This window comes from Dipodomys merriami, unplaced genomic scaffold, assembly GCF_024711535.1.
Source record: "Dipodomys merriami isolate MVZ:Mamm:240054 unplaced genomic scaffold, mDipMer1.0.p SCAF_26, whole genome shotgun sequence".
Lineage (NCBI taxonomy): Eukaryota > Metazoa > Chordata > Mammalia > Rodentia > Heteromyidae > Dipodomys > Dipodomys merriami.
Window position 1 is genome coordinate 7,100,372 of NW_027204048.1, and position 25,434 is coordinate 7,125,805.

A 25,434-nucleotide genomic window follows, 5' to 3' on the forward strand; every position below is an offset into this window, starting at 1 on the left:
AACACTTACCTGCAAATTAAATTTGATGTAATCTAATTCATATGATTGTATGCAAGAGGCCCTGGGTTCGATGCCTCAGCACCACATAAGCAGAAAAAAACAGAAGTGGCGCTGTGGCTCAAGAGGTAGAGCTCTAGCCTTGAGCTGAAAAGCTGAGGGACAGCGCCCAGACCCAGAGTTCAGGCCCCATGACCGACAACAAAAAGAAAAAAAAGAACACAGGTAAGCAGGCTATATGGGCTTGAACAATTACTAAAAGGAGCTATAACTGGGTTTCTGAGCTTCCTGGTGGACAAAACTAAAGGAATCTACATGTAAGTGAATTTGTGTGTAGAAAGAAACGTGCTGTTTCTGAAGGTTGCAAGCTCTCCTCATTGCAGCCCTGAAGTTTTCAGTCTTGAGTAATAGAGTAACTTTGAGAAACAAGTAATGTCCTCATATTAGTTATCAGTTGCTAGGTAACAAATTACTCCATACTGCACAGTGTAAAACACAATAAGCCCACTGCCATTGGCTCAGGCCTGTAACCCTAACTATGCAGGAGGCTGAGAACTGAGGATTGTAGTTTGAAGCGAGTCCAGGCAGGAAAATCTGTGAGAAATGCCAACAAATTACTAAACAAAAAAACACAACACCGGGCTGGGAAGGTGGCTCAGTGGTAGAGTGCTTTCCTTGCACGCATGAGGCCCTGGGTTCCATTCCTCAGCACCACATAAGAAAAAAGCTGGAAGTGGCCCTGTGGCTCAAGTGGTAGAGTGCTTGCCTTGAGCTGAAGAACTGAGGGATAGCGCCCAGACCCAGAGTTCAAGCCCCACGACCAACAAGAAAAAAAGCCACAACACCTGGAAGTGGAGCTCTGGCTCAAGTGATAGAGTGTTTTTGCCTTAAGCAAAAGCAGCTTGAGGACAGCATCTAGGACCTGAGAGACAGAGAGAGGAGAGAAAGAAAAAGAGAAAAGAAGGAAGGAAGAGGAAAGAAAGAACCAAAGAAAAAAGAAAAGAAAAAAATTACAGTTTCTGTGAGTCAGGAATTTGTTAGCTGGATTTGTTAGCTGGATGCTCTGGCTCAACACCCCCCCCACAACCCCACCCTTGCAATCTAAACTTTGGCTGGGCCTGGAGTTTGCTCAGGCTTGGGAACCCTTCATCTCATTATATAGAAGTTGACAGGCCTCGAACCTGTCTGGTTCTTGGACAGAAACATTTTCCAGCCACTTGTACCTCTCCAGAGCAGAAGCAAGAGCAATGGGTTAAAAAGAAAGAGAGGGAACCAAGTGAGGTAGCTCACACCTGTAATCTTAGCTGTTTGAAAGGCAGAAATTAGAGAGTCATAGAGGCCAGTCCAAGCAATAATAAAAAAAAGTCCTAGAGACTCCATCTTTACCAATGGCTGGACATGGTAGTATGCACCTGTTACCTCAGCTAAGAGGGGGAAATACAAACAGGATTTCAATCCAGGCTAGCCTGGATATAGAATGAGAAACTCAAACTGGAGGAAAAAATAAGCAATATTAAAAGGACTTGTGGAGTGGTTCAAGTGGTAAATAAAGCACCTACCTAGTAAGTGCAAGTCCCTGAGTTCAAATTCCTGTACTGCAATACAATAAAAAGAGAGAGGAGATGTAGTTCAGTGATACCATGCTTGACCAAATTGTGAGGCCCTGAGTTCACTCTAGAGAAAGAAAATAACATCTTAGAAATGACATCTCATCACTTTTACACATTCTAGTACTTAGAAGATAGTTCCTAAATCCAGCCACACTCAAATGGGAGAGTTTTTCACGGACCACAAATACTGGGACAGGCGTCTTCTACTGTCCTCAGTAACAACTCATCTGTCATTCTCCTGGTGGTCTCCATGAACCGTGTGTGTATCCCACACTCTCCCTCACAATCCCTTTGCTGTTAATAGGACAGCTTAATCGTCTGTCCTCTTCCACATATCATATGTCAACGAGGTTTCTTTGTTTCTTTCTTTGTTTCTTTTTTTTTTTTTTTTTTTTGTCGGTCATGGGGCTTGAACTCTGGGCCTGAGTGCTATCCCTGTCAGGTCTTCAGCTCAAGGCTAGTGCTCTACCACTTGAGCCACAGCGCCACTTCCAGTTTTCTGGTGGTTTATTGGAGATAAGAGTTTCCCGGGCTGGCTTTGAACCACGATCCTCAGATCTCAGCCTCCTGAGTAGCTAGGATTACAGGTGTGAGCCACTAGCACCCGGTTCAGTGAGGTTTCTTCATGGAATAATACATAATAAATTGTTATTTTTCATGAGTGTGACATAACGCATTATAGGAACAACCACAATTTTATGTATCCATTGTTATTGTTGGACATCTGGTCCATTTTTAACTCTGATGAGTAAAGCAACCCTGCACATTCTAAAAATGTCTTTTGTTGGACACAAGCACTGATTTCTACTGGGAATACATCAGGATTGGAATTACTGAGTGAGATGGTATTACTGCCTCTCTCAATGCAGATGCTCCAAGAAGCAGATGCCATGGTGGAATTGGAAGTAAAAACTTAGGCAGGAAATGCACCTCCAACATCCAAGGGTGTGTTTTCACCACCTCCCATACCCACACCTGGTCCCAGATTTTTTTTTGTGTGTGTGTGTGTGTGTGTGTGTGTGTGTGTGTGTGTGTGTTCCTCAATCCTACTGTCTTCCCTCAAAGTCAGCTTGAAATGTCTGGTCTGTGGCAAGTATGTATGTGTGAGTGTGTTCATGAGTGTATGTGGTATGTATGCATGAGTGTGCATCTCCCTGTGTGTGTGTGACTGGGAATTCAACTGAAGGCTCCATGCATGTTGGGCAAGCACTCTATCACCTGTCATGGAGCTATATCCATCCTCAGTTCTAGGATTTAGGCAAAGGGGCAGCCACTGCTATGAGAGAGCAGGAAGAGGCAAGGAAAGCTTCCATATTATCAAGCAAGTCTGACCCTGAGCTTCTCAGCCAAGTCTCATAGGAAACTTCAGGGTAGACTGCTTGCAAGGCAAGCCTGAATCTAGCTTTCTTGCTTTGAGCCATTTATTGGCTTAGAGCAGGCTGAGGACATCCTGGCCTCAAACAGACAGTGTGAACCTGTTTGCCAGCACACTCTCCCTTCCCCCACCCCCAAAAATTCCCTTGTCCAGTTGGATAAATCTGAGCCTTTTCAATATACTAATTGACTTCTTAGATATTCTTTCCTGTGAAGTGCTATTCAAGTGTTTTGACCACTTAAAAAAGTTAGTTGGAAGTGGAGGTGTGACTCAAGTGACAGCCAGCCTTGAGTGAAGAAGATAAGAAGAACATGAGGTGCTGAGTTCAAGCCCCAGTAACAGGGCACACACACCAAGAAAAGAAATCGGTTGTCTTTTTTGGGGGGCGGGGGGGAGTCGGTCGTGGGACTTGAACTCTGGGCTTGGGCGCTGTCCCTGCACTCTTTAGCTCAAGGCACCCAGCTTGTCTGTCTTATTAATTGTAAAAATTCTTCTTTAAGGTTTGGTGGCTCACATTTGTAATCTCAGCTTTGTGGGATGTAGGTAAGAAGGATCATGGTTCAAGATGAACTATACAAAAACAGACAGGTAAGCTGTGATCTCAAAGAATAAGCTGACACCCACCTGTAATCCCAGCTGGGGAGACTCAGGTAGCAGTACCACTGTCCAAAACAACTGGGTAAAAGTGTGAGATCCGGCAGGGTGCCGGTGGCTCGCACCTGTAATCCCAGCTACTCAGGAGGATATGAGGATTGTGGTTCAAAGCCATCCTGGGTAGGAAAGTCCTTGAGACTCATTCTCAATTAAGCACCAAAAAAGCCAGAAGTAGAGCTGTGGTTCAAGTAGTAGAGCACTAGTCTTGAGCATAAAAGCTCAGGGACAGCACCCAGGTCCTGATTTCAAGCCCCAGGACTTGCACACACAGAAAGTGTGGGACCCTATCCAAAATTAAAAGCAAAAAAACCCAGGGGCATGTATCAAGAAGGTAGAGTCACAAGGCCCTGAGTTCAAGTCCCAGTACACACACACACACACACACACACATACACACACACACACACAAAACCTTCTCTATGGTGGGGATTGAACTCAGGGCCTCACACGTGCTAGGCAAGTTCTCTACCAAAGCACTATTCCTCCAACCTTTCTTCTAGTTCTTTATATGCTCTAATACAAGCCTTTCATCAGATATGTATTTTGCATCCATCTTCTTGCAGACTGCGGCTTGGCTTTGTCCTTTTAATGCTGTTATTTGCAAATGGCATCAGATGAAGAGGACTTCTCAATAACCAATGGTTATTGAGATACAGATCAAGGCATAGAGAACGATCTTTCAGACAGAAGTCTTAGTTGGGAGTAAAATGGGTGGAAGTAAGGGAACAAGACTCATTGTAGAAGATTCTGACAGATGGCCAAGAGAAAAAAAAGGAACTGGAATTTTCTCAGGTTGTTGAGTGGTCTGAGGTCAGGTCAGTTTTGTTAATCATGGGATGTTATTTTTCCCCCTAAATAGTTGTACAAAGAGGTTTCAATGAAACATATCATCTCGGTTAATGTCCCCTGGCCCGCCATTCCCTATCTCTCCCAACCTCACCCCTCCCATCAGATTACCTGGCTCCACCGAGTACTGTGACTGTATATGCCCACATTCCTCTCTCCGTGCACCTATTCCCCCCACCCCCAAAGCCCTACCTCCCTTAGATGGAGTGTTTCCGTTTTGTGGTTTTCACTGTATTACCTTGTCAGTTGTTCCAAGCTACACCACAGGAATGCCACTTCTGTGTACACCATGCTTCAGTTGGTTTGGTTGCATGAATATGCATATGGCCCCACGTGTGTTTTTGTATATTTATAATTTAGATCTAACTTCTACATATGGGAAAAAACATTCATCCTTTGTCTCTGTTGGCCTGACTTACTTCATGAAATCATTTTTTTTCCAGGTGAGGATGGTATTTTTACGAGATCTCTTCCTTGTGGTTTAAGATTTTTTCCATGTAAGATAATAGAGCCTTGGCCATTTTGCCCTTGGTTCTTTGTTGTGATGCTGCCCTTCACCTGAAGGGGATGAGGGTCAAGTACATTCCATACATTGTTGGCCAAGAGGGAAGAGAGGCTCTTGGTAGATAACAGGTTATGTATTTAAGGGACAATACCCCCCCTTCTCCCACCCCCCCCCCCACATCATGAGAGTCTCCACTTCTATTTCACCAGGCTGGAGAGACTTGACCCCTTACCTTTCTCTCTCTGACCCCAACCCACTTCTAGGGCTGATTTTGTTCTCAAGACCAGCTTTTTGTATACAGATATAAAAGTGTGCATGCATATGCACACACGCATACAAGCACCCACAGACAGACAGAGATCTATTGTTTTCATGTTTCTCCAAAATGACTTGCTTTTTTTTTCTTTTACTTTTGCCAGTCCTGGGGCTTGAACTCAGGGCCTGAGCACTCTCCCTGAGTTGCTTTTGTCCAAGGCTAGCGCTCTACCACTTGAGGCACAGTGCCACTTCCAGCTTTTTCTTTTTATGTGGTGCTGAGGAATTGAACCCAGGGACTCATGCATGCAAGGCAAGTGCTCTACCACTGAGCCACCTTCCCAGCCCCATGACTTCCTCTTACTTGTTAAGTAAAAGTTATGGACATTATTTTGGGCTGAGCTCCTGTACCAGGCCCCAATAGACCAAAGCAAAATGAAGTCTCTCAAGCTGAAGTTTCATGTCATCAAACAGAAACTAAGTTGTTTATCTGAACCTCCAAGAAACCAGGAGAAAGATGAGCATCAAATTCCTAAGCTGGCTGGTCTAATCTGGGTGATAAGAACTCTTGCTGCTTTAACTCGTTGGGGGGAGAGGAGGGGAGAGGGAAGGACTGGAAATAATCTATTTACCAGTTTTTTGTTTTTTCTTTATTCCTGCTCAAACTACTTCAATTAAAAACACACTCTTCTGCCTCACCTAGCAAAGCGCTTCATACAAATCTTTTAGATGATGCCAGATATATCTCAGAGCAGAAGACCACATTACAGGCTTAGACAGATGATAACAAGACATACCTCAAAAACAGAAACCAGAAAACAGCCAGGCATAGTGACTCATTACTGTTCCTAGCTACTCAGAAGGCAAAGATAGGAGGATCATGGTTCTTGGCTAGCCCAGATGATAGCAGGACCCTATCTCAAAAACAAAAACATGCTTGGGGACTCCTTACTGAAACCCAGCTACTCACGAGGCAGACATAGAGGCACACAGTCTGAGGTTGGCCCCAGGCAAAGACATGAGACCTTATCAAACCAAACTAAGACAAGTGTGGTGGCTCACAATTACAATGTTAGTTATTCTAGAGACAGATATTGAGAGGATCGGTTTGAGGTCAGCTAGGGCAAAAGTTAGGGAGACTTCTATCTCAACAAGCTGAGGGGCTGGGAAAGTGGCTTAGTGGTAGAGTGCTGGCTTTGCATGCATGGGGCCCTGGTTCAATTCCTCAACACCACATAAGCAGAAAAATCCAGAAGTACCTGGGCGCCGGTGGCTCACACCTATAATCCTCTGAGATCTGAGGATCATGGTTCAAAGCCAGCCTAGGCAGAAAAGTCCTTGAGACTCTGATCTCCAATAAACCACTAGAAAACCAGAAGTGGCACTGTGGCTCAAGAGGTAGAGCACTCACCTTGAGCTGAAGAGCGCCAGGACAGTGCCCAGGCCGAGTTCAAGCCCCATGACCACCAACAACAACAAAAGCCAGAAGTGTCACTGTGGCTCAAGTGGTAGAGCACCAGCCTTGAGCTGAAGAGCTGAGGGACAGCTCCCAGGCCCAGAGTTCAGGTCCTATGACTGACAAAAACAAACAAACAAGCTGAGCTAGGTGGTATGTACCTGTAATCCTAGTTACATTGGAAGCTTAAGTAGGAAAATCTCAGTCTGAGGGCTAGCCATGAGTAAAATGCAAGATTCTTTATTCAAAACATAACTAAAGCAGAAAAGAGCTAGGGCATGGCTCAAATGGTAGAACCCTCAGATAGCCGATGCAAAGCCCTGAGTTTTATTCTTAGCCCTGGCAAACAACAACAACAAAAACCACCAAACTTTAGATGGGCACTGGATTCATGGAGTTGGAGCCTTGGCCCCTTCCTCTCCCTCTTGCGTTCCCAGTTCCCACTTGCCATGGGGTAAGCAGGTTTGCTCCAACATGAGCTCCTCACATGAGGCAGAGCCTGCCAACCATGGGCTGAAATAACCAGTTCCTCCTTTTTATCATACAGTGGAAAACTAAAGCCAAGCAGGGCGCTGGTGGTTCATGCCTGTAATCCTAGCTACTCAGGAGGCTGAGATCTGAGGATCCCGGTTCAAAGCCAACCCGGACAGGAAAGACCATGAGACTCTTATCTCCAATAAACCACTAGAAAACCGGAAGTAGCGCTGTAGCTCAAGTGGTAGAGCTGAAGAGCTTTGAGGTAAAGAGCCTTGAGCTGAGGAGCTGAGGGACAGCGCCCAGGCCCAGAGTTCAAGCCCCACAACCAACAAAAAAAAAAAGAAAAGAAAACTAAAGCCAATCCAATTTCAAACTAGGTTTGTTGGATTTTTGCCTTGTGATGTCCCATAATGCTAATGTAAAAAGTCCCTGTGAAGAGTTCTGACCCATGAGCCAGCTACGTACTTGTTTCTAGATAGGAAGGGTGCTGGCTGGCAGCTGCCAAAGACACACTGGTTAAGTTCTGTGAAGGACCAGTCCTCCAAAAGACAAGAAAGGGCTGTTCCCAAGAGACATGAAGCAAGAACAAGGGCCAAGAGTATTGCCCAGTGGAGTTCAAGTCCCACGACCAACAACAACAACAAAAACAACCCAAAGAGGTCTGCTCTTCTGAAATGCAAGGCTTCCCCTAAGGCCTCTGTAGCTGGCGGGCTCCAGGCTGAGAGGTTCCTCTGTGTTGACCCAAGAAGGTACAGTAAATGTCAGAATTGGAACGTGGCTTGTCAAGTGTCACAGCCCCTGGGGAAAAATAGTTTGGAAGCTCCACAAAACGTGAGTTACTATATGATCCAGTGATTCTACTCCTAGGTGTACACCCAGGCGAACGGAAAGCAGCTGTGCACACAAACACTGTGCATTCTTTCATGGCAGTATTCTTTTGCATGTGTTTTGAAACAGGATTTCACTCTGCGGCCCAGGCTGGTGTTGCACTTGTGATCCCCCTGGCTCAGTTTGCCCAGGATTGGGATTACAGGCATGAGCCACTATACCCAGAAGCATTACTCTATTTTATTGTTGTTGTTTGGCATTACTAAAGATTGAACTCCGGGCCTGACACTTGAGCCACCCTCCTAGACCTCCATGTTTTAGGTTATTTTCAGATAGGACTTTTACCAGGGCTACCTTGGACTACAATGCCAAATAAAAGTCCCCCTCATAGATTTTTTTTCAACACCTCGGAAAAAAGAAAAAGTCAAAAACTTTTATTTTTATTTTTTTGGGGGAGTCCAGAACTCTGGGCCTGGGTGCATCCCTCAGCTCTTCAGCTCAAGGCTAGATTCTGCCACTTGAGCCACAGGCCACTTCTGGCTTTTTTCTTTTTGCTTATGTGGTGCTGAGGAATCGAACCCAGGGTCTCATGCATGCAAGGCAAGTGCTCTATCACTGAGCCACCTTCCCAACCCCTCAATTACTTTTAAAATGGTGTTATTCCCTTCCTATCTCCACTGTTGCTCGTAAGTCCGCCACTTTCCTGAATATGCCAGTCTGTGTGAACCAATGGGAAAGCCCCCTGCTCACTGTCCCAGGTCTGCCTCAACTCTGATTACCATTGGCTCCCTAATTTGGCCCAAAGGAGATCTGAGTGCATTTCTGAAATCTGAAATCATCTGAAACCTTAAATGTCCAACTCTTTGTACATACAGCCCGCCAACGGCCGACTGTACTTTCCAAGATGGTGACTGTTAGGTTTTTAAAAAGAGGTAGCCGAGTAAGAACAGCACCAGGCATGTGGTATTCAGGTAAGGGGTAGGTTTATTCAGAAGACTTGCTGGGACCAGGCCAGGTTGGCACTCCATGTGGCTGGGAAAGACCTGAGAAAGAGAGAGAGCTGGGAAAGAGAGACAGTCCAGAAAGAGCTGGGAAAGAGCTGGGAAAGAAAGAGCTGGGAAAGAGAGAGAGCTGGAAAAGAGTTTGGAAAGAGCTGGGAAAGAGAGAGCTGGGAAAGAGCAGAGAAAGAACGTCTGGGCCTGGGCTAGGCCTTATCTAGGTAAGGGCGGAGAAAGGTGTGGTCACATCAAATTCAGATGAGACCTCAGCGGATGCAGATGTGACTTCTTCCAGGTGTGCCAGTTGCCTAGGTAATGCAGGTGCTGGGCGGGGTCTGCTCCCCATCCAGGAATGGACCACAGATCTCCCGTGCTACAGGCTGTTTGTTAATGAGATGTTCACTTCTGATCTGTTCTTTTCCTTGGAGTTTAAGATAGCTGGTAGCTGACAGAGAAATGCGCTGCACCTCCAGAAGCCAGATCATGAAAGGCATCACCAATTCTCCATGGCCTTCTTTGGAGGCTTGCTCTGTGGAAACAGCCACAGTGCTACAAGGACCCCACCCACACCATGAAGAGGCCACAATACTGATCAGCAATGATCTTCTAGTCATGAGCCACACCTCAGATCTTAGCTGGTTGCTCACAGCAGCCATCTGACCCAGGATTGTGAAAGACTGTGAGATGGTTCTAGCCCTACAACTACAAGACCCTTTAGTGAAAACCACTAGCTGAACCGCTGGTGTATGGGAAATCAGTACAAGAAACAGAGAAGCGGGGCTGGGAAGGTGGCTCAGTGGTAGAGCGCTTGCCTTGCATGCATAAGGCCCTGAGTTCGATTCCTTAGCACCATATAACCAGAAAAAAAAAAAGAAAAAAAAAGCCAGAAGTGGCAACTATGGCTCAAGTGGTAGAGTACTAGCCTTGAGCTGAAGAGCTGAGGGACAGCGCTCAGGCCCAGAGTTCAGGTCCATGACCGGACCCAAAAAAAAAAAAAAGAAAAAGAAACAGAGAAGCCACATTTGGGAGGTCAAATTGGGAGTCTTTTTTTTTTTTTTTTTTATTGCGAGAATACCGTACAGAGGGGTTACAATTACATGGGCAAGATAACGAGTACATTTCTTATCAAGCATTGTTGCCTCCTCTGTTTCCCCTTCCCATCCCTTCCCATACTCTCCCCTCCCACCACCCGATCCTCCCCTTACCCCCCACCAAAGTTGTAAAGTTCGTTTTTCGACAACGACTTGTACATCTCATTGTTGCAATGGGTCCACCTGTATCCCTAGTTAAACGATTTGTTTTTTCCCTTCCCCTCCACAAAAAACTATGGAATGCTTCACGAATTTGTGTGTCATCCTTGCGCAGGGGCCATGCTAACCTTCTCTGTATCATTCCAATTTTAGTATATGTGTTGCCAAAGCGAACACAAATTGGTCTTTACTGGAAAGCAGGTGGCTGTAGATGTACTCCTGTCTCAAAGATCTGTAGCAGCCTTGAGCATACTTAACACTGTTAGAAAACTGAGCCATGGGGCTGGGAAGGTGGCTCAGTGGTAGAGTGCTTGCCTTGTATGCATGAGGACCTTGGTTCGATTCCTCAGCACCACATAAGCAGAAAAAGCTGGAAGAGGCGCTGTGGCTCAAATGGTAGAGCACTAGCTTTGAGCTGAAGAGCTGAGGAACAGCACCCAGGCCCAGAGTTCAGGCCCCATGACCGGACCACCCTCTCAAAAAAAAGCCAATAAACCAGATAAACTCCAATGGGGAGCTGAAGTGGGACACCATGGTGACCATGAGGCCTGGCATAATGGTACCTAAGCTCATCATGGCCCAAATAGGGTCCTGGTCAGGGGGCAGGATCACAGGACCTTGAGAGTTTGTGACCTAGTACTGGCAGGTCCACTAACCTATTGTTCAAGTCTTCCCCACTCCTCCCTAGGAATTCAGGCATTCCCATCACCTAGGGTGTGAGACTTCACCTTTCTCCACCATGAAGACAAGATGGTGCCAGTTAAACCCAATTCCCTATCATCCATCATGTGGCCAAGATGGCACTGGTTAGACACAGTAGCCTTATTTCACCATGAAAAGAAGGTCACTGTATAAGCCTTTGTTTCATGAGTTAATACCCTATGGGACAAGAGTAGGAGGAATTATACCTCTCTTGGTTCTTTGACTCATCAAACCCTGGAGTTTTGCTCTGGGTTATGCAATGATTTTCCCACAGACTCAGTAGGAAATAGGTTGGAGTATCTCCCTGGTCTTCATGGATATACACAGACCTTTTTTGGGGGGGGGGGGGGAGTCCAGTCGTGGGGCCTGAACTCTGGGCCTGGGCACTGTTCCTCAGCTATTCAGCTCAAGGCTAGCCCTCTACCACTTGAGCCACAGCACCACTTCCAGCTTTTTTCTTTTTGCTTATGTGGTGCTGAGGAATCGAACCCAGGGCCTCAGGCATGCAAGGCAAGCGCTCTACCACTGAGCCACCTTCCCAGCCCACACAGACCATTTTTCATCTCCTTTTGCTAACCTAAAAATCTGCCTTCTTAGTTTTATATTTTTGTGAATTCTCAATGTCCGGTGGCTGTGGCAAGCCCTGACTTAACAGTCCCCTCCCTAAGAGTTCCTGAGATTTCCCAGGGACATGAGTATGCCCAAGGTCCACTCAGGCCGGTAGAAAGGGTTTGTACTAGCCATGCCTGGCTTAGCAGCACACCACTGTTGTACTGGAACTCAATCGGCGAGAAACAGAAAAGCCACATCTTAAGAGGTCAAATTGTGAGTCTTTATTAGAAAGCCTGTGACTGCAGGTGCACTCCTGTCTCAAAGATCTGAAGCCCTGAATGGAGCTTGCACAAAGCTTTTAAAGACAAAAACCACATGTTTGGGGCCAACGAAAGCAAACCAGATAGGGAAATACTCAGGGGTTAGCAAAACCTTCCATGTAGGGGAACAGTCAGAGATAAGCATTCTCTGTAGCAAAGCTTTCCCTGGGGCTAACCAGCATGTTGTCTGCAATTCAAAGAATGGCCTCTCTCACCTGTGGGCTTTTGAGAGCTGGGTGGAAAGCCCCCTCTACTCAACAAGGCACCACGATGTCACTTAGACCCGGGCTCCTTATTTCACCACCATCTTTTTCTTTTTCTTTTTGGTCGTAGTGGGGCTTGAACTCTGGGCTTGGGCACTGTCCCTGCACTCTTCAGCTCAAGGCGAACACTCTACAGCTTGAGCTACAGTGCCACTTCCGGTTTTGTGAGTGGTTTCTTGGAAATAAGAATCTCATAGACTTTCCTGCCTGGGCTGGCTTTGAACCATGATCCTAAGATCTCAGCCTCCTGAGATCCTGGCTAGGATTACAGGCGTGAACCACTAATGCCCGGCTGCCACCTCTTTTTCTTACGTACATTGTCTTCACTAGATGGAACCAGAACATTTTTGAGCTAATCAATGTGAATGCCTTCTGTTTAAAATAAAACATACAATAAAAACTCCTCCTGAAGCCAGGCACTGGTGGCTCATACCTATAAACCTAGCTACTCCGGAGGCTGAGATCTTAGGATCATGGTTCAAAACCAGTCCAGATATGAAAGTCTGTGAGAATCTTATCTCTAATAAACTACTCAGAAAAAACAAAGTGATGCTGTGGCTCAAGTGGTAGAGAACTAGCCTTGAGGACAGAGAGGCTCAGAGATAGTGCTGAGGCCCTGAGTTCCAACCCCAGGATGGGAAAAAAACAAAAACAAAACAACAACAAAAAACACCAAAAAGTGAGTGTGCAGACGCCCTCTCGTGTGTGCACACACACACACACAAAACAACTCCTGTTGAGATGCTGAGGTCTGTTAAAAGTAGTAATTACGGGGCTGGGAAGGTAGTCAGTGGTAGAGTGCTTGTCTTGCATGCATGAGGTCCTGGGTTCGATTCCTCAGTACCACATAAACAAAAAAAAAAGCCAGAAGTGGTGCTATGGCTCAAGTGGTAGAGTGCTAGCCTTGAGCTGAAGAGCTGAGGGACAGCACCCAGGCCCAGAGTTTAGACCCCATGACCAGCAAAAAAAAAAAAAAAGTAGTTATTTGCTAGGCGCCGGTAACTCACACCTGTAATCAAATCTAGATGCTCAGGAGGCTGAGATCTGAAGGTCATAGTTCAAAACCAGCCCAGGCAGGAACGTCCAAGGGACTCTTATCTCCAATAAACCACCAGAAAACTGGAAGTGGCACTGTGGCTCAAGTGGTAGAGCACTAGCCTTGAGCTGAAGAGCTCAGAAACAGCACCCAGGCCCAGAGTTCAAGCCCCTTACCGACAAACTAAAATAAAATAAAAATAAAAATAGTTACTGTCTAATATGACTCACATGAAGGCTTATCTCTTAATTCAAAACTTCCTAGAGACTTCCCAAGATATGTTAAGCAACACCTCAACAAGTCACAGAAAGCCAAAGAATAAATTATTTAAAACTACTAAACAAGGGGCTGGGAAGGTGGCTCAGTGGTAGAGTGCTTGCCTTGCATGCCTGAGGCCCTGGGTTCGATTCCTCAGCACCACATAAGCAAAAAGGAAAAAGCCAGGGAATGGGAAGGTGGCTCAGTGGTAGAGTGCTTGCCTTGCATGCATGAGGCCCTGGGTTCAATTCCTCAGCACCACATAAGCAGAAAAAGCCAGAAGTGGTGCTGTGGCTCAAGTGGTAGAGCGCTAGCCTTGAGCTGAAGAGCTGAGGGACAGCGCCCAGGCCTAGAGTTCAGGCCCCATGACTGGCAAAAAAAGAAAAGAAAAAAAGAAAAAAGCTGGAAGTGGCGCTGTGGCTCAAGTGGTAGAGCGCTAGCCTTGAGCTGAAAAGCTGAAGGACAGCGCCCAGACCCAGAGTTCAGGCCCCACGATGGGACTCCCCCAAAAAACAAAACAAAACAACAACAACAAAAAAAACTACTTAACAAGCCAGACGTGTTGGTTGAGTCCTGTAAACCCCAGCTAAGCAGTTCTCACCCAGCCCTCCTGGGGAGTGGGGGAGAGAACCATATCTCACCTGGTCTTCTGGAGGGAGAATGTCACAGGGCCTAGAGGTATGAACATCCCTCCAGCTCCAATCAGACAGCGACTGGATTCTCACACCAGGGGCAATGTCTGACCCCAGTGATGTCCCTGAGGGAAGACGGGGACCAGTCAGGGAAGTGAGACTTCCTCCATCAGAACAGATCCTGTTCTCTGGGATGGCACTTTCCATAGAGATGGAGCTGACCATCTCTAAATTGTCACCTACTCAATAAACTTTTTTGCACTTTAGTTGACAATTTATTAAATCCCAATAAACTTCTAAAATATTATTTTCCTTTTTTGAGGGGGGGGGGTCCGGTCATGGGGCCTGAACTCTGGGTCTGGGCGCTGTCCCTCAGCTCTTCAGCTCAAGGCTAGCGCTCTACCACTTGAGCCACAGCGCTACTTCTGGCTTTTTTCTTTTTGCTTATGTGGTGCTGAGGAATCGAACCCAGGCAAGCTCTCTACCACTGAGCCACCTTCCCAGCCCCTTTTCTCCTTTTTTGAATCAGCCAGAGTTGCATATCCTGGCTGCCCATAAGGTATTTGTTGGTGGCGGTTTTTGTCTGATTGCTCAGGGCCTATAATTTGCTAAGTAGATATGCTACCATTACCTCTAGTTTGGTTTTCATTTGGAGGAAGAGGGCAGGGTGCTAGCACTAAAACTTAAACTTAGGGCCTGGGTACTGTCCCTGAGCTTTTTTTTTCCAAGGTTAGCACTCTATCACTTGACCCACAATTCTACTTCCAGTTTTTTTTTTTTTTTTTTTTTTTGGTAGTTAATTAGAGATAAGAGTCTCACGGGCTTTCCTGCCCCAGCTGGCTTTGAATCATGATCCTCAGATCTCAGTCTCTTGAGTAGCTAGGATTACTAGTGAGCAACCAGTGCTGGACAGATTTTTTGCTTGCTTTTTTTTTTTTTTTTTTTTGCCAGGCCTGGGGTTTGAACTCAGGGCCTTGGCACTTTCCCTGAGCTTCTTTGGCTCAAGGCTAGCACTCTACCACTTGAGCCATAGTACCACTTCCGGCCTTTTGTGTGTATGTGGTACTGAGGAATCAAGCCCAGGTCTTTATGCATGCTAAGCAAGCACTCTACCATTAAGCCACATTCCCAGTCTGGAAAGATTTATTTATTTATTTATTTATTTTTCTGGTACTGGGGATCGAACCTAGCACGTTGCACTTGCTAGGCAAGCACTTTGCCACTGAGCTACATCCCAGCCCTGGAAAGATTTTTTTAACAGTTTTGTTTTTTTGGGGCGTCCAGTTGTGGGGCCTGAACTCTGGGCCTGGGTGCTGTCCCTCAGTTCTTCAGCTCAAGGCTAGAGCTCTACCACTTGAGCCACAGCGCCACTTCCAGCTTTTTTCATTTTTGCTTATGTGGTGCTGAGGAATGGAACCCAGGGCCTCAGGCATGCAAGGCAAGCGCTCTACCACTGAGCCATCTTCCCAGCCCTTTTTAACGGTTTTTTAGTCTCACACTTTTACCCAGATGGTCTCAGACCATGGTTCTCCTACTGCTACCTCCCTAGTAACAGGAGAATAGATATGTACCACTGGGTCTTTACTAATGCTGACTTTTTTTTTTTTTTTTTTTTTTGCTGGTTGTGGGGCCTGAACTCTGGGCCTGGGCGCTGTCCCTCAGCTCTTCAGCTCAAGGCTAGTGCTCTACCACTTGAGCCACAGCACTATTTCCAGCCTTTACTGCTTATGTGGTACTTAGGAATCAAACTCAGGGCCTCATGCATGCAAGGCAAGCACTCTACTACTGAGCCACCTTCCCAGCCCTAATGCTGACATTATAAATTCTAAAAGCATCAGAGCATAGTGCCCCTAACAAGGATGCAGTGTCTGTGAGGATGTTTTTTTCCTTAGCAGGGGTAAGGCAAAGACCAGCACAGGGAGAAAGAGCATGGTGGATGCCTGAGGCAGCAAACCAGCCAAGACATCAGGTAAGACACCCCTGCAGACTGCCTTCCAAGGTGTTAAGAAGGTCTTACAAGCCGGAAGCTGGTGTCCCAAGCCTGTAATCCTAGCTACTCAGGAAACTGAGATCTCAGGATCATAGTTCAAAGCCATCCTAGGAAAGGAAAGTCTATGAGACTCTTATCTCAATTAACAACCAGAAAACAGCAAGTGGTGCTATGGCTTAAGTGGTAGAACTCCTGCCTTCTTACTAAAGAACTGAGGGACAGTGCCCAGGCCCAGAGTTCAAGCCCTACAAACAACAACAACAAAAAAAAACGGTCTTACAATGTGACCTAAGACTGATACAGTCTAAGGAAACAACCTCTGCTATGCACTGAAGCATCTGTTTTCCAGCTCTTGGTCCATATTAGAACCTCAAAAGAGGAATAATCATGGGCTTGGAATGTGGCTCATCCTAGCATGGATGAAGTTCTAGGTTTGGTTCCTCAGAAAAAGCCAGGACTGGCACTGTGGCTCAAATGGTAAAGTGCTAGTCTTGAGCAAAAAGAATGGCAGAAACAGGTTTGGGAAGATGGTTCAGTGGTAGAGTGCTTGCCTTGCATGCATGAGGCCCTAGGTTTGATTCCTCAGTACTACATAAGCAGAAAAAGCTGGAAGTAGCGCTGTGGCTCAAGTAGTAGAGTGGTAGCCTTGAGCTGAAGAGCTGAGGGACAGCAGCCAGGCCCAGAGTTCAGGCCCTATGACTGACCAAAAAAAAAAAAAAGTATCTCAGGGACAGCGCCCAGCCCCCCTGAGTTCAAGCCCCAGAACTGAAAAAAAAAAAAAAGGAATTATCGAGTTATCAAAGTCTTTTACAATACCTGGGGCTGACAGGCAAAGAATTCTGAAATTTTTCATTCTTTTACCTCCTTAGTTGAGATACATCCATGGTTGAACCTTCACTAACTGAAAGGCTGTCACACAGTGCCTGCATTACACTATAATTCCTGACAAGTGACTTTTCATTCTGCGTTTGTCTGATGTCATTTAGGAAGCCTAGCTGAGACAGAAACAAGGTACCTGCCACATGCATAATGTCTATGCTGGCACATACCACCTGCAGAAATAGCAAAATGGTCACAAGACTCTATTCTCTTAAATTGATGATTAACTACTCTGATGAAAACAAAAAAGTAAATTGCATATTAAAATCTTGACTAATTTAAGGTTACCTAGAATACCAGGAATGTTCCTGCAATTATTGGTTCACACTTTTTTTTTTTTTTTTTTTGGCGGTCATGGTTCCTGAACTCTAGGCCTGGGCACTGTCCCTCAGCTCTTCAGCTCAAGGCTAGCACTCTACCACTTGAGCCACAGAGCCATTTCCGGGTCTTTCTGCTTATGTGGTGCTGAGGAATGGAACCCAGGGCCTCATGCATGCAAGGCAAGCGCTCTACCACTGAGCCACCTTCCCAGTCCTGGCTCATACCTTTTGACACAGAAAACACCAAAGCTCTCTCCAAGGAGCTGAGCAAATCAGTTTGTATTAAAGGAGTGGGAGTGTCTGGGACAAACTAAAGCCAAATACAGGCCGGAGGTCAGACACTCCACACCAAGAAAATTAACAAATCAAAAGAAAGAGAAGGCCTGTAGCTTACTGTAGTCCTATCACTTGAGAGGCTGAAGCAGGAGGATCAGAAGTTTGAGGTCTTCATGAGACCATTGAGCTACATTGAGACCCTGTTTCCCAGCCCTCCTCAAAAAACATTTAAAGGAAAAGTAAAGGAAGGCCCTAGTGTTGTATTCAATACAAGGATAGTTTTCATTTGCTGCTGTGAGATTGGCAAGAAAAATGAACTGTGACCCGATTAGTGGCAGAAGGCATTTCAGACTTCTCATCATGCTCTACGGGGAAGCTCCGACAGAGCCAATGCTGGTGAAATCATCTCTGACCACTCACTTGATTCGCAAGTCCTTGCTCAAAGCTGTGGCTTATAAAAATCAACTTTAGCCTCAAAAAGACAAAATACTGTCCTTGTAAAGATGTTCAAAAGGCTGGGTGCTGGTGGCTCATGCCTGTAATCCTAGATACTCAGAAGGGTAAGATCTGAGGATCCCCATTCAAAACCAGCGTAGGCAGGAAAGGCCATGAGACTCTTATCTCCAATAAACTACTCACAAAACCGGAAGTAGTGCTGTGGCTCAAGTGTTAGAGTGCTAGCCTTGAGCTGAAGAGCTGAGGGACAGTGCCCAGGTACAGAGTTCAAGCCCCACGACTGACAAAAAAAAAAAAAAAACAGAGATGTTCAAAAGGTTATTAAACAGCAATGGCATTTGGGGTCAGTGGCTCATGCCTGTAACCCTAACCACTCAGGAGGTTGAGATCTGAGAACCAGGGTTCAAGGGCAAGAAAGCTCTCGAAACTTTTTTTTTTAACCAGTCCCAGGACTTGAACTCAGGGCCTGGACACTGTCCCTGAGCTTCTTTTGCTCAACACTAGCACTTTACCACTTGAGCCACAGTGCCCCTTTACAGTACAGTACAGTACAGCTTTTCTATGTATGTGGTGCTGAGGAATTGAACCCAGGGCTTCATGCATGCAAGACAGGCATTCTACCACTAAGCCACATTCCCAGCCCCCTCAAGACTCTTATCTCTAATCAACTACCAAAAAGCCAGAAATGGAGCTGTGACTCAAGTGGCAGAAAATTAGCCTTGAGCTGAAGAGCTGAGGGACAGCGCCCAAGCCCAGAGTTCAAGCCCCATGATCGACAAAAAAAAAAAAAAGAGTTCTGGGCCAGCCAGGCTCCAGTGGCTCATGCCTGTAATCAGTCTCAGCAACTCATGAAGCTGAAGTCTAAGGATAACAGTTCAAAGGCAGTCAAGAGACTCTATCTACAATTAACCAGGAAAAAGCAGAAAGTAAAAGTGTGGGCTTAAGTGGTGCTAGCCTTAAGCAAAAAGTGAGTGCAAGGCTGAGTTTAAACCCCATACCAGTACAAAAAAAAAAAAAAATGGCTGGGGCTGGAGGGGGCGGGAGGGGGGCGGGCAGCTGGGCGGGCAGCTGGGAATGTGGCCTAGTTGTAGAGTGCTTGCCTAGCATGCACGAAGCCCAGAAAAAGCCAGAAGTGGTGCTGTGGCTCAGGTGGTAGAACACTAGCGTTGAACACAGAGGGGCTCAGGGACAGTGCCTAGGCCATAAGTTCAAGCCCCAGGACTGGCAAAAAAAAAAGAAAGAAAGAAAGAAAGAAAGAAAGAAAGAAAGAAAGAAAGAAGGAGGAGGAGGAGGAGGAGGAGGAGGAAAGAAAAAGAGGGAGGGGCAGGGTAAATATGATCAAAGTATTCTATATATGCTTGCTTGAAAATATTGAAGCCCATTTAAATAAAAAAGAAGAGCTGAAATGGGGCACCAGTGGCACCCACCTTAAGCTACTCAGGAGGCTGAGATCTGAGGGTCACAGTTTGAAGCCAATCCAGGCAGGAAAGTTCATGGGACTCATCTCCAATTAACCAGCAAAAAGCCAGAAGTGGAGCTGTGGTTCAAATGGCAGAGTGCTAGTCTTGAATGAAAAAGCTAAAGAACAAAACAGAAGCCAGGTGCCAGTGGCTCACACCTGTAATCCTAGCTACTCAGGAGGCTGAGATCTGAGGATCCAAGTTTAAAGCCAGCCAGAGCAGGAAAATCCATGGGATTGTTGTCTGCAATTCAGAAAACTGGAAGTGGCGCTGTGGCTCAAGTAGTAGAGTACTAGCCTTGAGCTGAAGAGCTCAAGGGACAGTGCAGAGTTCAAGCCCCATGACCGAAAAAAAGAAAAAGAACAAAAAAGAAGAGCTGGTATTTTAGACCAAACAACAAGAACAACAAGTAAAGCAATGAAGGAAAATAAGAACAGGGATGGAGGGAGAAAAAACCCCAAATACTTCATGTGTTGCGATTACAAAAACTCTATCTTCAGGACTTCAGTACTTTTCTTGCATGAATACTTGCAGAAAAACACATCTCATCCATGAACTCATATAGTGGCCAAGATGAAGGGATCTTAAATATATGGTTTTGTCCTCTAATTTTATCTTTTGTTTTTATATACTATTTACTTATTTTTGGGGTGTGTGTGTGTGTTTGTTTTTTTGTCGATTGTGGGGCCTGAACTCTGGGCTTGGGCACTGTCCCTCAGCTCTTCAGCTCAGGACTAGCGCTCTACCACTTGAGCCACAGCGCCACTTCCGGCCTTTTCTGCTTATGTGGTGCTGAGGAATCAAACCCAGGGCCTCATGCATGCAAGGCAAGCACTCTACCATTGAGCCACCTTCCCAGCCTTATTTTTGGTGTTTATGAGACACGATTTTGCCCAGAAGCCCTGGTGGCCTCAGATTTGCATCCTTCCTGCCTTGGGCTCTACATGCTGAGATTTAGGCATGGCTCTTCTTCCCTCTTCTCTTCCTTCCTTCCCCATTCTCCTCCTCCTCCTCTTCCTTCTTTTTGCAATGCTGTGAATTGAAACCAGGGCTTTGTGTGCTGGGCAAGCAATTCACCTCCCTAATTCCCAGGGCTCCTGGTCTCAAGTGATCCTCTTATCTCAGCCTCTAAGGAGCTGAGGCTACAGATATGTGTAGCTACACTCTGCTCATCCTCTGATTTTAAGGATGAGAAAACTGGACACCAAAGAAGCTCAGTCACTCACCAAGTAGAGAAGAGTGGCTTAACTTAGGCCAGCAGCTGCCAAGAGGGATCTTTCACAGGAAAACTAGCACCTGCTTCCAAAATTCAACTCAGAACAGCAGAGCATTACAGGCCCACCTCAGGGGAAAAGTTTGTACTTTGTCTTTTCCATCCCTTTCAGCAAGTGGGGTTTCTCAACTTGGTGTTTATGCAGACTGTTGAGCAGCATCAGCTCCTGAACGAAGAGATACTGTACTCTGTTTGGAATTGAGAGCAAAGTCCTACTCCACGCCATTCCCCACAAGTCTGAGATGGCAGAGAAAGCAGTTTCCTTTTCATGCATTTGCAGTGATGCTCATCAAGGGCATGTTACTTTTGAAGTAGAAGAAACTCATTCAAGTCAGGTGCTAGTGGCCCATGCCTGTAATCCTAGCTACTCAGGAGGCTGAAATCTGAGGATCATGGTTCAAAGCCAACCAGCGCAGGAAAGTCCATGAAACTGGTTTTTTTTTTTTTGTCGGTCATGGGGCTTGAACTCTGGGCCTGAGCGCTGTCCCTCAGATCTTCAGCTCAAGGCGAGTGCTCTACCACTTGAGCTACGGCGCCACTTCCAGTTTTCTGGTGATTTATTGGAAATAAGAGTCTCACGGTCTTTCCTGCTGGGGCTGGCTTTGAACCGTGATCCTCAGATCTCAGCCTCCTGAGTAGCTAGGATTACAGGCGTGAGCCACCAGCGCCCGGCTATGAAACTCTTGTTTCCAATTAACTACCAGAAAACTGGGAATAGAGCTGTGGCTCAAGTGGTAGAACACTAGCCTTGAACTAAAAAAAGAGCTCAGGAACAGCAACTAGGCCTTGAGTTCAAGCCCCATGACCTAAAGAAAAAAACTCATTCAACCTAGAGGACAGCACCAATCAATCAATTCCTCTGTAAGACAGAAAAAAAAGGGCAACTGGCAGAAAGTAGATGGGGAAGGAGGAAACCCAAAAAGATTTTGCTAGTGGAGGCTGAAATAATTTACCTTGCTTTTCATACTTTTTCACTCAGCTCAAACTAATGTTCTATTCCAAATGCAAAGTAAACAATAAGAAAGTGCACAACAGCTGGGAAGAGGGGCTGGGAAGGTGGCTCAGTGGTAGAGCGCTTGCCTTGCATGCATGAGGCCCTGGGTTCAATTCCTCAGCACCACATAAGAAAAAAGAAAAAAGTCAAAAGTGGCGCTGTGGCTCAAGTGGTAGAGCGCTAGCCTTGAGCTGAAGAACTGAGGGACAGCACCCAGGCCCAGAGTTCAGGCCCCAGGACCAGTTCCAAAAAAAAAAAAAGAAAGTGCACAACAGAACAACAGAATATTGAAAAGACCCCCCCTCCAAAAAAAAAAAAAAAGCCAGATGAGGGAAACTGGCTCCAGGGGCACTTAAAAAATTCCGGGCTTGGGCTGGGAAGGTGGCTCAGTGATAGAGCACTTGCCTTGCATGCATGAGGCCCTGGGTTCGATTCCTCAGCACCACAACCACATAAGCAAAAAGAAAAAAGCCAGAAGTGGCGCTGTGGCTTAAGTGGTAGAGCGCTAGCCTTGAGCTGAAGAGCTGAGGGACAGCACCCAGGCCCAGAGTTCAGGCCCCATGACTGGACCCCCCCCCAAAAAAAAAAAAATTCCGGGCTAGCTGGGCGCCGGTGGCTCACGCCTATAATCCTAGCTACTCTGTAGGCTGAGATATGATGATCGCACTTCAAAGCCAGCCTAGGCAGGAAAGTCCATGAGACTCTTATCTCCAATTAACCACCAGAAAACTGGAAGTAGCCCTGTGGCTCAAGTGGTAGAGTGCTCGCCTTGAGCTGAAAAGCTCAGGGACAGCACCCAGGCCCAGAGTTCAAGCCCCATGACCGACCCCCCCCCCCCAAAAAAAAATTCAGTGCTGAGAGAAAAGGAAAAGGAGAAAACGGACAGTGGAACAAAAAAAAAAAAAAAAAAAAAGGAAGTCAGCAATTTTTTTAAGAATCAGAAATAGTAATTATTGGACTCCATTGAAAACTTACCCTGAGAAATAGAACTGGTACTTGTTCCCTGTGGTTTCCAGAATATGAAAGTGGGGAGCCATGGGAGGGAAAGGAAACCTGAGGAGAGCTGAGCAGGAATAGGGAACTCCCTATCACAGTTTTGGGGTGGGTTCTTGCTGGTTTTCACTCTCTAACCTTCAGTTCTGCACTTCACACAAGAAAGTGGTCCAGGCCTGTTTGGCTTATCTTTCATGTTCCTGAGCCCAAGACCATTCTTTAAGGTTTTGCTATGGGAGGGAAGCCCTGAGCTAGCACAACCTGCCCCCACCACCTCTGGAATTCCCCCTGTGGAAACTGAACACAATAAAGTCAGAGGATGCAGACATTCCCTGAGGAGTCCCCAGATGCACAGCTCCAGCAGCATGAAGTACTCTGGGAGCAACTTAAGCAAAGTGGAAGCGGAGGTTATTTGCATGTCCAGATGTTGTGAGATACATAAGGGGTTGCTTTGGGTTGGAGAGAATCCAGTGATGGCCACAGTATTTATTACTTTATCATGGCCTAATGGATCACAGCCCAAGTAAGTTAATCATCAATTCAAGTTATGAAAAGATGTCTGGGTATTTAAGTGGCATCCTTTTTATTATGTAGTAATTATACTGCTTAAACTCAGGAATACAGAAAATGCTATGCCACGCCGACTCCAGTGGAGTCTGCTTAGCATGGGAAACCATCTATCAGACCAAGATAGGGGCTTCAGAGACCTATCTCTGAGTTTTAGGACTTCACCGAAGTCTACCTCGGAGAATAGGGCTTCTAAGAGGCCTACTCCTGGAAAAAGGCTGGCAAACCCCTGGGAAAGATGTGTTTCTTTCTTCTCCTCATAAGAGTGCCTATTAATCTTTTACTGTTTCTGCTGTTCATTGTACTTACTTATTGTCAACGTTCCCTTATTCAAAGCTCTTTCTTGAGAGTGTTGACGACTCCAATATCTGATGAGTGTCTTAAAAATATGACTAACTCACCAGAGTTAAGTGCTACCCTGGAAGCCCCTCTTATGGAGGCTAGTAGACAAGCCATAAGTAAATATAAAAGTATTGGGGGTTTCATGAAGTCATTTCAGCAGAAGGAATTGTTTGTAAAAGAGTTGCAAGAAGCTATAGGCGCGGCTAGAACAGAAGGAATGTATGGCAATTGCGGAGATAACTACTTAGGAGAAAGAACTTCCTGGTACTCTCATTTACTAAGAGACTTGCTAGATCTAGGCCTCCGTAACCTTACTATTAAAGAAGGAACAGGAAAGATCTTATGGGATAATTAAGGCCTCTATAGAAATAAGGTAATGGTGAGATGGTGACAAACGTCAAAACCCATATTTCTTAGAGATAAGCCGGAAACAAGTACCTTTCAGGCGACCAGCTGGTGACCACCCAAGAATGAAGCCCTGCAGCAAGATTGTGTAAACCTTTTGCCCTTTCAGGCGACCAGCTGGTGATCATCCAAGAATGAAGCCCTGCAACAAGATTATGTAACCTTTTGCCTTTTCTTATGAAGACTTCTGTTATAAAAGTTTGTTATCCTCTGCATTAAATTGCACTCAGCACTCAGCATCCATTCCTAACGTGTGTGAGTTGTCTGTTTGCCATCTCCCCATCCTATTCCAGGTTCCTCCCTTAGGTATCCTCCGTCTTCCCGACAGAACCCGGTCCGAGGCAATGCTACATGGATTATTTCAAAGGGAGTATGTGGTAACAGTAGAATGTGTCTTAAGATTAGGTTTCAGCTGGGTGCCGGTGGCTACCACCTGTCATCCTAGCTACTCAGGAGGCTGAGATCTGAGGATCGCAGTTCAAAGCCAGCCTGGGCAGAAAAGTCTCTGAGACTCTTATCTCCAATAAACCACCAGAAAAGCTGGAAGTGGCACTATGGCTCAAGTGGAAGAGTGCTCACCTTGAGCTGAGGAGCTGAGGGACAATGCCCAGGCCCAGAGTTCAAGCCCCATGACCACCACCACCAACAACAAAAAGATTAGCTGTGGGGCTGGGAAGGTGGCTCAGTGGTAGAGCGCTTGCCTTGCATGCCTGAGGCCCTGGGTTCGATTCCCCAGCACCCATAAGCAAAAAGAAAAAAAAAGCCGGAGGTGGCGCTGTGGCTCAAGTGGTAGAGCGCTAGCCTTGAGTTGAAGAGCTGAGGGACAGCACCCAGGCCCAGAGTTCAGGCCTCACGACCGGACTCAAAAAAAAAAAAAAAAGATTAGCTGTTTTGTACATAGTGTATAACAAAAGGATTTACTTCTTCTATAATGGCTGTGTTGAGACGGTCTGGGTGGCTATGTGGCCCAAAGCTGAGTGCTAGGATTATATGCATTACTACTACATTAGGAAACAAAGGGAATTTTGAAGACTGTACCTCAGAGCTACTCCAGAAATTATTACAGCTGGGTTCAATAATGACCATAGAGAGAAGAGACAGTGGAGGTTCTACGAAACAGAATCTAGAAGTTGAGCACTGTGGTATACATCTGTAATCTAGGCATTTCCAGATGAATGCTAGGCTTCATCTCGATACCACTGCCACCTTAAAGAGCAGCCACTTGCTGGGTGCAATGGTACATTCCTGCAATCCCAGCACACCTGAGGCTGAGGTAAGTGCTCATCAGTCCCTAAGCTACATATTGGGCTGGGAAGGTGGCTCAGTGGTAGAGTGCTTGCCTTGCATGCCTGAGGCCCTAGGTTCGATTCCTCAGTACCACATAAGAAAAAAGCCAGAAGTGGCGCTGTGGCTCAGCTGAAGAGCTGAGGGACAGCCCCCAAGCCCAGAGTTCAGGCCCCATGAC

General features: G+C 46.1%; 1 long non-coding RNA gene and 1 other non-coding gene across 2 annotated transcripts; one reads left to right on the forward strand and one right to left on the reverse strand.

The window, feature by feature from the left end:
* Nucleotides 1-59: 59 nt before the first annotated feature.
* LOC138836823 (uncharacterized) lies at nt 60-24,103 on the forward strand. Its single transcript, XR_011375076.1, has 3 exons — nt 60-222; nt 15,907-15,983; nt 23,982-24,103. It is a non-coding gene; the product is annotated as an uncharacterized lncRNA (long non-coding RNA).
* On the reverse strand, nt 10,322-10,428 carry LOC138837054 (U6 spliceosomal RNA). Its single transcript, XR_011375152.1, has one exon. It is a non-coding gene; the product is annotated as a U6 spliceosomal RNA (small nuclear RNA).
* Nucleotides 24,104-25,434: the final 1,331 nt, after the last annotated feature.